The sequence below is a fragment of the Triturus cristatus genome, chromosome 3_2 (genome assembly GCF_964204655.1).
Source record: "Triturus cristatus chromosome 3_2, aTriCri1.1, whole genome shotgun sequence".
Lineage (NCBI taxonomy): Eukaryota > Metazoa > Chordata > Amphibia > Caudata > Salamandridae > Triturus > Triturus cristatus.
In genome coordinates, this window is record NC_140584.1 from 416,378,084 (window position 1) to 416,395,787 (window position 17,704).

At 46.7% G+C, this 17,704-nt stretch overlaps 1 protein-coding gene across 10 annotated transcripts in view; it reads right to left on the bottom strand.

The window, feature by feature from the left end:
- ZMYM4 (zinc finger MYM-type containing 4) overlaps positions 1-17,704 on the bottom strand; it is a 1,418,124-nt gene that overhangs the window by 243,728 nt on the left and 1,156,692 nt on the right. The gene's annotated exons all lie outside the window — the stretch shown is intronic.

Genomic DNA, 17,704 nt, shown 5'->3' on the forward strand with positions numbered 1-17,704 from the left:
ACAGGCAGATACTGTATCCACCCGAAAAAGCGTTACCGAAGGTAAGTAACTTGTTCTTCTGATGGATAGATCTGCCAGTGGATTCCTCACCTTGTGAATAGATTCCCACAGCAGTCCCCACTCCCGGAGGAGGGTGTCCACCTTCCTATACCAGAAAGTCTTGCAAGACAGAGCGCGCAAAGTGGCCCTCCCTCCTCATCTCAGAGTCCAAGCAATAATGCTTTGCGAAAGTATGGAGGGAGGCCCAAGTCACGGCTTTACAAATATCTGCCACAGGAACACCCCTGGCCAAAGCAGATGTAGATGATTTAGCTCTAGTTGAATGAGCCCTAATACCCTCAGCAGGAACCTTACCAGCCAGGGCATAGCAGATCTTGATGGCAAGGATGATCCATCTCGATAAAGAGCGCTTGTGCACCACTCTTCCTTTAGAATGTCCAACATAACCCACGAATAGCTGATCGTCCAGACGAAAGTATTTTGTTCTATCCAAGTAAAAGCTGACAGCTTTTTTTGGGTCCAGACGATGAAGTCTTTCCTCCTCTTTGGAAGGATGAGGAGGTGGATAAAAAACAGGGAGAGTGATAGACTGCCCCAAATGAAACGGAGTAACTACTTTAGGCAAGAAAGCAGCCCTGGTCCTAAGAACCATCCTTACAGCATGTAATGTTAAAAACGGGGGTTTAGAACTAAGAGCTTGAAGCTCACTCACCCTCCTTGCCGAGGTTATGGCTACAAGAAAGACCGTCTTAAAGGACAACAGCCTCAGAGGACAACTACGAAGAGGCTCAAACGGGGATCCCATCAGAAAAATTAAGACAAGATTAAGGTCCCATTGTGGCATTACAAAAGGAGTAGGAGGAAACTTGTTTGTAAGGCCTTTGATAAACCTTAGTACAATCGGAGATTTAAATAATGACGGTTGATCAGGAAGACATAGAAAAGCCAATAAGGCCGATAGATAGCCCTTGACCGTGGCCACAGCACAGCCCTGCTGAGCCAAGGAAAGAGCAAACTGAAGCACATCAGAAAGATGGGCTTTTAAAGGGTCAATGAATCTCTCTCCACACCATTTAACAAACTTAGACCACCTATACGAGTATATGGTTTAGTTTATTTTTATTATGCATGATTAATTAAAACCTTTGCATATACAGAGGTAAAATTCAATATGAGTATATGGACTTGGTGGAGTGTCGCCTGACCGATAAAATAAATTCCACCACATCAGGCGGGAGAGAGAAAGAACTCAGGTTGCCCCGTTCAATCTCCAGGCATGAAGGTGTAAGCTCTGGAGGTGGGGGTGTAGAACCTGCCCCTCCGACTGCGAGAGGAGGTCTGCCCTCAGAGGGAGACGGAGCGGAGGGCACGAGGAGAGGTGGAGAAGATATGTGTACCACACCCTTCTTGGCCAATCCGGGGCGACCAAAATAACTTGGACCCGGTCTTGGCGAATCTTCCTCAGAACCCGAGGAATCAAGGGTATGGGAGGAAACGCGTAAAGGAGTCATGAGCCCCAACTCAACTGAAACGCGTCCCCAACGCCCCCTGCATCGGAAACTGGAGACTGCAGAATGACGGGCAGTGCGCGTTCTCACGGGTGGCGAACAGGTCCACCCAAGGGGTTCCCCACGTCCTAAAGATGTAACGAACCACCTTCCGGATGGAGCCTCCACTCGTGGTCGGCGGAGAACTGCCGACTGAGACTGTCCGCACGTACGTTCAGCACCCCAGCCAGATGATTTGCCATCAAACAAATCCGATGGTCCTGAGCCCAGGACCATAGACGCAGGGCCTCTTTGCAGAGACAATGCAACCCCACCCCTCCCTGCTTGTTGACATACCACATTGCGGTAGTGTTGTCCGTCAGGACTTGAACAGACTGACCGCGAAGGGAAGGGAGGAAGGCCTTGAGTGCCAAACGAATCGCCCGCAATTCCAGAAGGTTGATGTGAAGCAACCTTTCCTCTGGAGACCAAAGACCCTTGATCTCCAGATCCCCCAGATGAGCACCCCACCCTAAGGTGGAGGCATCCGTTATCACTGTGGCCACCGATGGAGGCAGATGGAAGGGCTTTCCTTGAGACAGATTGCCCCCCACGCTCCACCAAGATAGATCCGCTGCAGCTTCTCTGGAGATCCTGATTGACTCCCTGAGATCTCCATTGTGCTGATACCACTGCCTGCGGAGGCACCACTGGAGCGCCCTCATGTGCCAGCGTGCATGGCTGACCAACAGAATGCAGGAAGCGAACAGACCGAGCAGACGAAGGACCTTCAGAACTGGAACAACCGCTCCATTGTGGAATAAAGGGAATGTCGAGAATTCTTTGAGGTGGAGGAAATGCTCGACACACAGTAGTGTCCAGAACCGCCCCTATGAACAGGTTGCGTTGAGAGGGCACCAGGTGAGATTTGGGCACATTGATCGAAAAATCCAAGTCAAATAACAGCTGAGATGTTACCTGCAGATGATGCTGCACCATCTCTGGGGACTCTGCCTTCAGAAGCCAGTCCAGGTAGGGGAAAACCGGAATCCCCGTCCTTCTGAGATGAGCAGCCACCATCGCCATCACCTTCGTGATGACTCGAGGTGCAGTAGTAAGACCAAACGGGAGGACCGCAAACTGGTAATGTTGCGACCCAACCGTAAAACGGAGATACTTCCTGTGCGACTTCAGGACTGGGACATGGAAGTACGCGTCCTGCAAGTCGATCGACATCATCCAGTCTCCTTGCTGCAACGCTTGAAGAACCTGCGCAAGGGTCAGCATCTTGAATTTCTCCTGTTTCAGGTAAAAGTTCAAGACTCTGAGGTCCAGTATCGGACGCAATCTGCCGTCCTTCTTGGGAATCAGGACATACCGGGAGTAGCATCCCTGACCCCTTTCCTGCTCTGGAACCACCTCTATCGCACCCTTTCGAAGCAAAGCTAGCACCTCCTTCTGCAGAAGAAGTAGATGGTCTTCTGAGCAGTAACCCTGGCAAGGAGGGTAAGGGGGAGGAAACTCCCGAAAGGGAAGGGCGTACCCAGTCTCCACGAGGTTTAAAACCCAAAGGTCTGTTGTGACAGATTTCCGACCTCGCAGAAAGTGGGACACCCGACCCCCCACAGGTCTTACATGATCTAGGATGGGGGATCTAGGACTGCTTCACTGAAGCTTCATTGGGAGCAGAGGAGGAATAGGATGAAGATGGGTTGCGGCCAGAACCTCTCCGTCCTCTTGGTCTTCCACTATAGGACCTATAGAGGGGATTCTGCTGCTGCTGTTGCTGCTGAGGCTGCCGGAAGGAGCGAAATGAAGATCTCCCAAAGCCTCTGAATTTCTTAAGCCCAAATCCTTTAGCAGGAGCTTGCAGACCTAAAGATCTTGCCGTCACCCTGCTCTCTTTAAATCTCTGCAAGGCGGAATCAGCCTTTTCACCAAAAAGTTTCTGTCCGTCAAAGGGCAAATCCACCAAGGTGGCCTGAACATCCGTAGAGAATCCAGATGAACGAAGCCACGCTTGCCTCCTAGTGGCTATAGATGACCCCATTATCCTTGCCACAGAATCAGCCGTATCAAGCCCCGACTGAATTACTTGCCTTGCAGCAGCCTGAGTGTCAGTGACCACTTCCATAAAAGACGCCTTATCACCTTCTGGCAACTTAGGGGCTAAAGATTTCATTGAGTCCATAAGAGCATGAACGTAGCGCCCTAGTAAGCAGGTGGCATTAGTTAATTTAAGCGCCATGCTCCCTGAAGAAAAGGTCTTTTTAGCCGCCTGATCCACCTTCTTAGACTCCCTATCCGCAGGAGTCTGAGGAAAAGCTCCTGAAGCATGCTTCGAGCAGGACGCCTGTACCACCAGACTTTCTGGAGAAGGGTGGGAAGAAAGCAAACTTGGATCCCCAGGAGCCACCCTATATCTTCTTGCCACCTGTCTGGAGACTGCCGGCGAAGAGAGTGGCTTACGCCAGACGTCCCTAACTGGCTCCAAAATAGCCTCATTAAAAGGCAACAAAGGCTCACTGGTCGAGGTAGGTGAATGTAACACCTCCGTCAGAAGGTTAGGTTTATACTCAGCAGAGGGCAACTCTGCGGCCTTCTTTATTACAAGATGGTAGGGAGCCAGTTCCTGCAGTGGAGAGGATCTAGTGGAAGAATGCTCCCACTCCAGAGTTGTATCGAGACCGCTAGCATCTTGAATCCCCTCAAAGTAGTCAGAACACGTATCCACCTCACCTTCTTCCACCTCTTCCCCATAATGCTCCTCTTCCAAGACTCTCAGGGCCTCTCTCCTTGAGTGGATCCCAGGAACCGGCACCGGCGTACGTGGAGTCGGTGGAACCGAACATGGAGCCGGAGGTGTCGGCGGAGCCGGAGGCGCAAGACGCGGAGCCGAGGGAGTCGGCAACGGCGCCGAGGAAGGCTCCGAAGAAGGTCGATCCAATCGAAGCCGAGATGGATCCCCAGACGGCGCCGGAAACTGCCACGAAGGCGCCATCGGCAGAAAGGGCATAAACGGGGCCTGAGCATAATGCTGCAGCACTCCCAGGGTGTATGCCATAGGACCCACGGGACCAGTAGGTGCGCCGGATGGGAAGGCAGCCCGTTGGAAAATCCCATACATTGCATTTAAAAAATGCGTCGAATCCGCACCCGGAGTCGGGAACTGCGGATAAGGGATTAATCCCGGATCCGGCTGAGGAGTACCTGGAACCGGAGCCGTAGTGTCCTCAACAGGCGCCGCAGGATCATCAGGCTCTACAGAAGGCGCTTTTTCCTGTTCTTGCTCGGCCTCAGAAGCAGAAGACTCCACTGGAACCGGTGACTGAGCCGGGGACCGCGCCGGAGTTCGCTTCGGCGAAGGAGATCTCTCTGGAGACTTAGATGGAGAAGGAGACAAATCCTTACTTCGACGTTGAGGCGAAGTCTATCTCGACGCCTTGCTCTTCGAAGACCGGCGCCGAGGGGAATGCTTCCTTTTCTTATCGTGTTTCTTCGACTTCGAAGAATGCGAAGTCAACGACTCCGGTCTCGATCTCTCCTTCTTCCTACCTCTCTTCTCCTTCTTAGCCTTGGCCATGAAGAGCTTCGCCTCCCTTTCCTTCAAGGCCTTGGGATTCATCCTTCTGCAGCTGGAACAATCCTCCACGTTGTGGTCAGAAGAAAGGCACGACAAACAATCTTCATGGGGGTCTGTCATCGACATGTGGCCCCCACATTCCCTACAAGGTTTAAAACCAGACTTCCTAGTCGAAAACATGGCAATTTTTTCTACAGTAACACACTACACGACTACAAAGTAGCAGGAGAGTGCTGGAAAACCGTTGCACGTCGACGGCGCGGAAAAAAGGGAACTGACGTCATCACGCCGACGTGGCTCTCTTATGGCTCCGGTGACGTCATATGGAGTCGCGAGCGGAGCCGATGCATTATGACGTCGTCCACGTCGGCGTAGAGAGCTGGGGAAAAAAGTTCAGTGGAATGCTGGCGCAGGGGATATTCTCAAGGTGAGGAATCCACTGGCAGATGTATCCATCAGAAAGAGCTATTACCGAAGAATCAAATACTCTTCGGCAAACTGTTCGTCAGCTTGAGACAAAACATACCCTCAAAATTACTCACGGCGCTCCAGATGAACGCCAAATATTTGGCCAACTCACGTGCTGTGCGTAGACTGAAAAAACAGGTAGCATCTAAATTTGCAAAATATAGACAGCTCCAATATGAATATGGGGAAAGGGCTGGCTGAGTTTTAGCATATCAAATTGCGTAACATACCAAGGGTAAAATTCAGGGCATTAAGGGATTGGATGGTAGGCTCTATACAAAATCTAAAGTTATTCTGGAACAATTTTCTAGGTTTTTTAGTAAGTTGTACAGTCAATCACAGAAGTTCGATCAGGTGAAGTGCCGAGAATATATTCAACAGTGTCACTACCCTCTCTTGCAGAGCTAAATGCATATGATCTTCAGACAGAAATTTCAAGTCTGGCAATTGAGGGAGCACTATTGGCCCTATCATCGGGCAAGTCTGCAGGGAAGGATGCGCTCCCGATCGAGTTCTAAACGACATTCAGAGAGATATTGAGCGTTGAATTTTTCTGTGTTATTCAATATATTCAGATAGGAGGGACTATACCAGATAGCTGGAACACAACTAATATTGTGGTCTTTTTAAAAAAGGACAAACCGGCGGATGACTTGGGTTCTTATAGGCCTATATCATTGATTAACGCAGACGCTAAGTGGTTTGCTAAAATTTTAGCCCGCCGCCTTGCTCCATTGATCTTAGTTCTAGTATCCCAACAGCAACAGGGATTTGTCCCAGGCAGATCCACTACAGAGCATACTAACACAGCAATCGCAGCATTTGTTATCGCCGAAAATTTTTATATGAATAAGGGTATGATACTACTTGACACAGAGAAGGCATTCGACCAAGTGATTTGGGAATGCTTATGGGTCACGCTATCGCCTTTGGTATAGGGGACGATTTTGTTAAATGGATCCAGGCACTTTATAAAACTCCACGTGCCCGAGCCACGTATGCTGGGAGCTATTCCGAGTTCTTTCTTATTTATTGTGGGACAAGACAGGGGTGTCCACTCGCGCCCCTCCTCTTTGCTTTTTATATTAAACTTTATTTACAGTCCCTTCTTAGGAACACAGATAGTAAATCGTGGGTCTTTGCTGATCGGCAACTCAAACAACGTATACGCAGACAATGTGGCATTTTTTTTCCAACCCTGCAACAGGTGTTGCTCAGATTTTTCTTGAAGCACTTACCTTTGGGAAATTCTCTGGCTATAAGCTAAATTTAGATAAAACGCAGGTTCTTCTGAATTTTACCCCGACTCCCCAATCAAGGGGGTACCACCTTTACGGTCTATTCAGGTATTCGGTTGTGCTCCACGGTTTCAAATATTGTAAAATTAAATTATGAAACTCTACTATCTGCAACAATCATCAAATTAAAATCATGGAATAAGCTACCACTCACCATTATCGAACAAGTGAATATTATTAAAATGAATATTCTCCCTAAATTCCTTTATTTGTTTAGGGCAATTCTGCTGAGTGTCCCGGATTTTTTCTTATTTTTTTTTAGACGGTTGGAAGGCGCAATCAGTAGTTTTATCTCGGGCTACAGGCGGGCTATGCGTGCTAGCAGACTTTTGAAATCTCCCTATAAAACAGGAGGGCTCTCACTCCCGGACTTTAAGCTCTACTTCTGAGCTGCCATTACTGGCCGCCTGCAAAGTTTTCTTAACTATGGGGGACCAAATCTAACACCACTTTATTATCAGCTGACTCTAGGAGCAGAAGCTAGGCTTTTCTTTTATCGGCTAGATGATCCCAACTATTACAAGAGGGTACGTTTCAAAGTACTCAAAGATATCATCTGTATTTGGAAGGGGGTCTTCAAGAAATATTCTCTAGGCTTCATCAAAAAAGATACCCCTATATGGGATAATCCTGCTTTTCCTTATATTTCTCGCGAACTAAACTGTAAAGAGTGGTCAGACCACGGATTAAAATTATGGGCCAATTATTTGCTTTCAATGGTTTTAGATCCTTTTCTGACTTACAAGATGCCTATGAACTGCCTCATCATTCTTTCTTTAAATATCTTTTGCTGAGGGATTATATACGAAAGGGTTGCGAGCATGTGAAGGGCATCAACAGCTCAGTTGTCTTCCTATTATTTTAAGCCTAATATTAAACCTACTATAAGTATGATGCATCAGGCACTCTCACAGTTTGTTATAGATGACACTCCGCTATTAGCAGCTAAATGGAGCAGATTTCTCACATCAGAAGTTTCAGCTAACTTTAGATCTGTTGGACCGCTCTGTATACTCCGTTAATCTTAAGTACAACAGTGGTGCATGGTGTGTCTTTTATATTATACCCCGGATGTAATTTTAAAATGGGAAGCAATCCCTTCTATAGATAGGATAGATAGAACCAGATTTCCTAAGTGTGACCTTTTATCTGCCGATGCCCTGCACATGTTCACGCTCTGCCCCGGTCTACAAACATTTTAGGAAGGGGTGATAAAGTATATGCCATTAAGTCTGGGCTATCCCATACAATTATCAGTCAACGAGAAAATTATGGCTGCTAAATACAAAATTTGAAGGAGGCTTACAGAAATTAGTTACAATCATGCTGGCACCTTCCCAACTCTGTATTGCTCAAGCATGGATCTCAGAGTGCCCCTAAAGATTCAGAATGGTGCTCTCTTCTCCATCAGATATATGAATTAAAACTCACTTTGGCTTTTCCTCACTGCTAAAGTTTGATAAGATTTGCAAATTTTTTAGACAGGATTTTATCATCGCCGATAATTATTAGATATTGAAGTTGCTTAACTTTCTTTGAGTGCATGTCCCTGTAATATATATTATAATTTTAGTCAGGATATTAATCAATGAATTTATCTCTCATGAAGTAAGGAATGAATCTAATTGGGTACATTTGCTCCAACTTGATTGTTTTGCCTATGATACTTTCTTGTTTTTTGATGTTTTATCCTGTACGAATTGCTCTTATGTATTGTTTTTTGGTACGACCAAAAAAATTCATTAAAAAAAAAAAAACACCGTTCAACAATCCCTGCACCAGATGTGATTTGAAACGAGAAGGCTGATCGGGCAGCAGAAGAAAAGAGGAAAGGGCCGAAAGATAGCCCTCAAGGTGCCAAGAGCAGAGCCCTGCTGGCAAGGAAAGTATGAACAGGAGGACATCACAAAGATGCAGACAGAGGGTCAATAGATCAGTCTGTACAATATTTACCAAATTTGTTCCACCGGCAGGTGTATACAGATTTCTTAGAGGGATGCCTGGCTGCCAGAATAACCTCACAGACTTCAGGAAGGAGGTCAAAAGTGGTCAACTGTCGCCACTTAATCTCTACGCAAGGAGGCGGAGAGTAGACCAGTTTGGGTGGAGGACCCTCCCCTGCTGCTGCGACAGAAGATCCTTCCGAATGAGCAACCTGATCAGAGGATCGATGCTCATGTCTAGAAGCTTGGTATGCCAAATTCTCTGTGCCCAGTCCGGAGCCACAAGAATAACTTGTGCCCGGTCGCTCCTGATCTTCTTGAGCACTCTGGGTAGGAGTAGTAAGGACAGAAAAGCATATAGGAGGCCTGAGCTCCACTCGTGGTGAAAAGCGTCGCTGAGCAATCGCCGCCTTGGAAACTCCAACAAGAAAAAGTGCCGACATTGCGCATTCTCTTCGGAGGTGAACAGATTTAACCAAGACTCTCCCCACCGCTGAAAGAGACCTTGTGCCACCTCTGAATGGAGACGCCACTCGTGATCAGCAAGGCGCCTTCGGCTGAGCTCATCCGCCCTGGCGTTCAGAAACCGGTCAGGTGTTGAACCAGCTGGGAAATGTCCTGTTGTTTCAGCCAAGTCCAGAGAAGCAGGGTGTCTTGACAAGGAGCTCATGACCCCACTCCACCTTATTTGTTGCAGTACCACGTGGCGGTAGTGTTGTTCGTGAACACCTCTACCAGCCTTCCCTTTATTGACAGCAAAAAGGCTTTCAGTGGTGCCAGTCTGATCGTCCAAACCTCAAACAGATTGATTCCGCCAGAGACCAGAGCCCTCTGATCTCCACCTCCCCCAGAAGGCCACCCCATCCCAGAAGGGACACATATGTCACTACGGTGAGCTCTGGGTGGCGAAGGGAGAGGGGTCTGCCCTTGAGCAATCGTGGTCTGTTAGCCACCACTGCAGATCTTTTGAAGTGCCCTCCGAAATGTGAACCATTGGAACTTAAGATCCGACTGCAGAGCCCGCATGTGCCACCATGCATGATTCACTGGCAGGATGCAGGAGACCATGATGCCCAACAGCCTCAGAGTCCTTCTCATCGAAATCCAGGATAGAGGCTGAAACATTGGTATCTTAGCCTGAATATCCTGAACTTGCCGTTTGGGACGATAGATCCGAAACTACACTGTGCCCAGAACCGCTCCAATGAAAGGGAGTGTGAGAGGGGGTCAGGTGTGACTTTGGCACGTTGATAGTGAACCCCAGCGAATGAAGAAGGTTTGCCGTAGTCTGGAGGTGGGAGACAACTGTTTGGGACAAGCCCACCTTCAACAACCAGTCGTTGAGATAGGGGAAGACTGGAACCCCTGATCTCTGCAGGTGGGCTGAGACTACAGCCATCACCTTTGTGAACAACTGAGGGGCGCTGGTGAGGCCAAAAGGGAACACTGCAAATTGGAAGTGCTTGTGGCCCACCGTAAACCGCAGGTAGCGACGATGGGCAGGCAGGACGGGGATATGAAAATAGGCATCCTGCAAGTCCAGCACTACCATCCGGTCTCCCGGGTCCAAGGCAGACAGGATACGAGCAAGGGTGAGCATCCTGAACTTCTCCTTTTTGGAGGAAGTAGTCTAGGGCTCTGAGGTCTAGGCTGGGACGAAGGCCTCCGAACCGCGTCCACTGCCCCACAGAGGCTGCTGAACTTGCGGGGCCTGCTGGCCGCAATAGAATCAGAACGGTTGATAGCCCCTTCTGTAGCCACAAAAGGAGCGGAAAGCAGAGCCGGGCTGGGAATTTATAGTGAGGCCCAAGGACTTGGCTGTGGCCCGCGAGTCCTTGAAACGCTCAAGGGCAGCATCTGCTTTGTCTGCGAAGAGACGGACGCCATCAAAGGGCATGTCCATGAGGTTAATTTTGACATCCCCATTCTACGCCAGGCGTGGCAAAGTACGGCTATCGTCGTGGAAATCGCTCTGCCCAGCGAGTCTGTCGTGTCCAAGCCTCATCTGATGGCACACTTTGCTTCATCTATCCCGTCTGAAATAGCTTGGGAGAGTAGAGCCCGGCCCTCCTCAGACTCTGGGCAGCACCTATTCAACTGTTTCCCATATCGAATGGCAATAAAAGCCCAAAAGGCATGCAGTGTTCATCTACTGCAATGCCATTCTAGCGGAAGAAAACATTTTATTTCCAAAACTCTCCAGTCTCTTGGATTCCATGTCCAGGGGTGTGAAAGAAAACGTGCCACGGGAAGTGGAAGCCTAGACTACCAAGCTTTGTGGAGTGGGCGGTGTGGAAACGTGGGTCGCTCAGTGCAGGGCGATGGTGGCGGGCAATCATCTTATTTGCAGGAGCCCCTGTGCTGGGTTTGGACCAGTTGCCTAAAAGGACATCTGTTAAGGCCCTATTAAAAGGCAGTAAGGGTTCGGAGCTGGAGACCCCAGGCTGCAGGACCTCTGTCAAAACGTTAGACTTGACTACCGCTGTAGGGAGCTGCAGGTCCAGGACATCTGCAGCCTTACGCACCACCATAGCAAATGATGCTTCCTCCTCTGTAGCCAGGTTAGGTGGAGACAGCATGCCAGAGTCTGGGGAAGTGTTCAAAACAATGACATCACCCAGTTCCTTGTACCAGTTCGTATCTTGAGGGTGCAGAATTTCTACGGGATCGTGCTCCCCCTCTTTATCACCTTCATCCATCCTTAACCCTTCAGAATAGGGTAGGCTGAACGGCATTGAGCCACAAAGCTCCATTGGGGCCGGTCTCGGCGGAGGACGCTAGACCAGGTCTGTGTCAGGAATGAGGATCGGAGAGGCGTCGGCGATGCGGAGGACCTCGGCTCTGGACGTCGTGCCGGGGAAGGTGGCTACAAAGGTGCAACCAGCGCCTGTATGGACTGGAAACAGGTCTACTCTGAGGCCCTGGTGCCGGAGCCGCAGGACCCACATGGACTCCTCCATCATTAGAGCCTGCAGGACCCGAAGGCACGCTGGCAGGGTCAGCCTGCCCAAATATGACGCACATGAACTTTTTTAGCTGGGCAGGGGTCTCTCCCAGACCCAGAAAGGCAGGGAAACACAGAGCCGACCTCTGCACCCGCTCCGCGGAGCGGGCCTCGAATGCCGAGGTTGCTCCCTCAAAGCCTTCGGAGCCTTGGCCTGGCAGTCGGAGCACGACTGAGTGGTGGTCGTGCTCCGGGCACCAGAGACATACTAAGTGGGGGTCCGTGACTGACATGGCACGGTGACAGGCGCCACTCGGCTCAAACCCTGAAGTCTTCTTACTTGACATTCCTACACACCAAAAGAAGCTGACAAAAAGTCGAAAAAAGTCTATCAAAAATTGACAGGGGTTAGATCTTTTCAACATATCAGCGCTGGCTGGCTTGGAAAGAAAAGAACTGACGTCAGCACGCTGGAATGGAGGTTATATTGACGATGCGGACGTCACGCCGCCGACGAACACAACGCCGTTATGCGGAGATAACCGGGCGCCACCTACTGGCGTGTAGGTGGACTGCTAATAAAAATCTTTAGTATCCAGCCTGACGCCTGTAAGTTCCAAGGTAAGGAATCTGTGGCCAGATGTCTCCATTAGATTTACTCTTTGCAGCATGTATTTGCACAGGACACTTTCAAGAATGAAGCAAAGCTCCTGTTTTTCCTCTATTTGCACTGTGTATGATTTGTCAGCCCACTTGAGGATAACAGCACATATGCTCTAGAAGTGAAAGTCTTACAAGATAATTTTCTACATCTTGCTGAGGGGTGCATCTAGTTATATGCGGGCATATTCATCAAATTTTGAGTGTGATGTGTTCTGGATCAACTGTGTTCGGGGTACTGTGTTCTCTGTATTTCTTCATGTGTACAGAGCGGGGATGGTACTGCAATAACATCCCGACACTGAGCACTGTACACTCTATACTTCCAACTCACTGCCATTTCTTTGCTTTTGTTATTTGTCTGTGACCTCTTTAGATCATGCTAATCTTAAAGTCAAGCCATGAACCTCTGGGGCCTTTCAAACTATCGAACTGGGAAGTCTAGTTGTGGTGCTTCTGTGCACCATAACAGGTTTTCTTGCGTTTAGATCCAGACGGAGTTTCATCTATTGGATGAAGTTATCCGTGTTGTAGATGTTGCTCTATACATCTATTCCACATTTTTCAGCTATGAAGGCAGGTCAGCAAGAGGCGAGTTTAAGTCTTTGCAACTCAGAATGTTTTAGGCCACAGTGTTCAGTCTATCAATAGTTATAAAGTGCAACATGTCTGCAGTGTCTAAACAGAAGAATAGTTCCACTTGTGCTTCTCGAATTCCTTAACCCACATAGTCTGATGTCTAATAAGAGGCCAGGACAATATCCAAAATCTCAGTTTTGAAGGTTATGAGCATGCTGGGATCAGAGTTTTCAATCAGTCTTTGGTCTGAATTTGCAAACAGAATACCTCCCAACAGTCTTGTGTTCGCAAGGAAGACATATGCAAGTATCAAACATCTAGCTTATTATGCAATGCCAACGTTTCATTACAACCAGGGTAGAGCTTAAAAGGGTTCTTCCCATAACCAAAGATATAAAAACAAGATTTGAGAAATGCTGAGCAGTTCCACAAGAATGTTTTAAAGTATATTTAGGGTTGGGCACTGGGGTCTAAAAAAGTAACCTTCGAGTGAAACCTTGTTTTATGCTTACTTTTAATTCACACAAAGGTCCTTTTAAACTTTGGCAGTGTGTTCACAACTGCCACTGTGACAAAAGGGCATCCGTTATGAGAAGTAGTTTTTACATTAAAATCTGTATTTCTAAACACTTTCATGATTCTCACACAGCTAAAGAATATGGGAATTCAATAAGAAAATATAACAAAGAACGAAATAATTTAAGCATAAAATAAAATGCACCTGTGGTGAAACCTCAAAACATACCCAATAGAGACACTGCACCAGAAATAACCTTGGCATCAGTTAGCTTCAACGAACAGGTGATCCAGAGAAGAAACTTGTGACATCTTACCTGCATACTAGTTTGCTCTATGACCAATTACTGTGGAACGTCTTCTTTGACTGCTCCTGGAAATTGCTGGCTGACAGTTTCTTTCTTTGATGATGGCTAGGGTGCATTAGTAAAGCATACCACTTACCTGCATCTGCTTGACTAGTGGTGACTTATTTACACTGGAGATGAGTATACTGCCACCACAGAATGTCAGGGAACCTAAAGAGTCCAAAAAAGGACGAACAAGCTGCAATTCAGCTGATGGAAAGGATGTAGATTATGGGCAGTGAGCATTCATGGATAGGCTGTTGTCAGCTTCAAAGATTTGATAAAATTGTGCACCAAGTGATATGCCCCACAACTGGATGCGGCTTGCGGGTAAACCTACCAAGCCTGTGAGCACTGGAAGTTCAGGCATGCTCAGGTCTACAGGGCAATGAGACAATATTAGGGTTAGGCAGATGCTGCCTGCAGCAGCGGAGGAAAGCAAGGATTGTAGTGACATTTGTAACAGGCATCACACAAGAGCCTTTGTCAAGTAGTGATAAAGTGGCCATTTTGTGGCACTACAAGTATTGGAAAGTTGCACCGCAATGCGGGAAGTGTGTTTAGAAAATAAGTGGGGCAAAGTGCCCATAACCGATTTCTCTCTCTGGTGGACGAAATTTGGTTTCGATGCTACATACGACTTCCAATCCTAAAAAAGCAGGGTCTGATTAACGTGACAGACTGTACATGTACAGCTTGGGAATCTGACCCGTGACCAACATACCTGGATGTATTAATTGTCTTCCCTTGAGGGAGAGAATCTACATGGGGATAGGATTGGGGTGGGGGTGGGATTCAACTGGTCACAATTTGAAGTAGAGGCTGTCTATAGTTGAACATCAGCATTTGAATAATCTGTGATAGCCATGCTTGGATTAGGAATTTAGGGGGCCTTAGACGACAAGTATACCACTAACGTTTTCATTGAATGGCACATCTAGCAACTAACTGTGCTTCTTCTATGAGTTAACATGCCTCGTCGCTTGGAAGTTTTTGTACTTCCTACCTACTATCTGTGACCTAGTAACATTGTTGGGGCGCTGCAAACCCCACTGTTAATATCTATATTTCCAATAAATAAGCTTACAACAGTCCGTGTTTAGTGTAATTATTTGGGTTGCAGCTATTATTTCTTGGTAGACTAGATACAACTGCATAACATAACCCACCATCCTTTATCTGGAATGTACCTGGAAATGCGTCACTAAAATGGAATGAGGAAGAAGGTATATTTGAACCATGAAAAGGTGTGTAGCACAGATTTGGGAACAGAGAGGAAGTTTGTTCTTCTTCAACACAACCTTGAGGAGGAAGGTCAGGTGGTGTTAAACATGTTGTCAGCACGGAGTCAGGCGGAATCAAGAGGGTTACATGAGTGACACATTAAGTAAATTACATTTTCACTACTTACTCACAGTACGGATTACACTGGAATGCCATCACTTTTGAATAAGAGGTCGATGACGGGTCAAATCAGTTGTAAAATATGTTACCGTGTTAGACTCTAGCTGCTTTGAGCATATTTGGGACTAAACTGATGAAAGATTATGAGATCAATTTTAACTGTGCTGTGATATAGATAGAATTTGTGAAGCATTATGGATAAATGGTGAGTTTCCCCTGAACAAAGTGATCCTTGTTCCCAGAAGGTAAATATTGTAGCGTCTTGTAAACTGGGCAATTATGAACAATGGAAGCATGATAGTTCATTCAAAGAACAACGATACCAGTGTAGGAGACTGTATCAAATGGTCAGTCATTAATTGTGTCCTGCAACTAAGGCAACATGCAACAGAAGTAGCAGAAAGGGGCACTTTTAGTGCTCCAGGAATGCCGGACAATAGTTAAAACAAGGGAAAGCATGACATTTGCAAAAAAGATTGTGTTGTAGTTGGGACAGTGTGAAGAAGGGAATGTAGCAGAGGCGATACTCATGGATGATCGAGATGATGCCTGACTCTTATCATGGCTGAGTTTAATATTTAATAATGTGTTTGAGAAGTAATAGAGCAGTGCAGACTACCAGTCCAAATTTTCTCAAGTTTTCATGAACAAGCTGTGTTGCCTTAAAGTGTACATCAACAAGATAACATTTAAGGAATGTGCTGCACCTGTTGCTTCAAGAGCGAGGAGTCTGTCTAGTAGGGAAGCATGAAGCTCTTAAACACTACAGAGGTTGTGCAAAAGCCAAGTGGCCTGAGTTGCCCCAGGTAAGGCTACTGTCGTAGCCAAGAAGGCCAACTGTGTGATAGACTTATGTGTTAACCTACAGAGCCTTTAACAGTCGTTGTGGTGGATAGATTGCCTCTAATAAAACCGAGATGATGTCTATGATCTAGGAGAGAAGCTTTTCCACACTACATCTGGTATCAGTTGAAAGACTTAACACCTACAGGGCGTTTAAGTTGGTCAAGATGCCATTTGGTCTCGTATCAATGCCTTTGGTATTTCAGATAGGCATATCATTACCGCTCCCTGATTTATTGCGGGCTAGGTTCCTCTAGGACGATGTTTTCATTTATTTTTTTTAGACATGAGGCAGCACATGACCAGAATACGTGCAGTTCTGGAGAGTTTCTGGAAATATTGCCTCTCATTAAGAGCAGACAAGTGCCAGTTTGAAAGGACAGGAGTAGTCTATTTTGGGCATCATATCTAAGAAGGGGGGGGAAGGGGTGAAACCCAAAGAGGAGTTGATGTCCAGCACAGATCTTCCATCACCAAAGAATAAGGAGGAATTACTGTCATATGGGCATGGGATGTTTTAGCAGGTTTATTGAGGACATGTCAGAGAAGACAACAATCATGCTAATTTTGTTAGGAAGAGTGCCATATTTGGATGGAATAGGGAGAGAACAGGAATTTGTACAAGCCAAGTCTGATCTTAGAAAAGCACAGAGTTTAAAAGCCTTTGCGCCTGGAAGAAAACCTATAGCTAGCACTATGACATACTCCCATTCTTCTGTTGAATGTCTTCAAGTGACTTCTTCACAGAGACAGTTGCGTCTTTCTTAGATTGTGGAGGAAAAGCTTTAATAAAGAACCTTCCCAATTCTCCTTCCATAATCTTGCTTTCATCCTATGATTAAAGAAAGTGGTTGTCAAACTGCTAGTTCTTACTGGGTGCTTTTGGGGAATTAAAATAGAGGGGGGGGGGGGGGGGGGGGGAAGCAATTCAGTCCAATGAAAAGGCCAAATCTCAACTCTGCAAACATGACCCTCGTGTGCCAATCTCTAAAATCAGTCAGCGTACTCTCAGTGGAAATCGGCCCACCTTGCATGATCAATCAGGTGTAGCGGTCCCTTTCCAGTCTTCTGCAACCATCAATCTAGCTGGATGAAAACTAAGTACAGTAAATGATACCTACAAGTCAGTTCCACACCATTTAAAATATAAAAAATAGAAATTGGATCCCAAATGTTGGTCAACTTGAGCATCCCAAAAACATGAGGGATGAACTGAACCTATTTGCCCACAACATGAGCACCTGAATACAAGTTCCACACCCCTGAAAAATCTATTCAGTCCTTTGAGCGTCAAAAAACGAAGACAAAAGGACATTAGATGTTGCCTTCTACATCTGAAAATTTACGAATCATCACAGAAGAAATAGCGATTGATGTCGTCCTCCTCCCCATCCTAATCCATACTTCCAAAAGCATGTTTCATAATAGTGTTATTCCATTCATTACAGGACTATGACATTAGAGGGGCCTTATAGTCTTTAAACAGAAAAGATATTTTATAAGATGAACTAGCTGCACAATCTACTTCACAGAAATTTCTTAATCATTCTTATCACAGGAAACTAACAGTTTGTACCTATTTAAACAATACAAAAACATTTCTCTCAATCTGTAGAAGAGAAAATTCAGAAT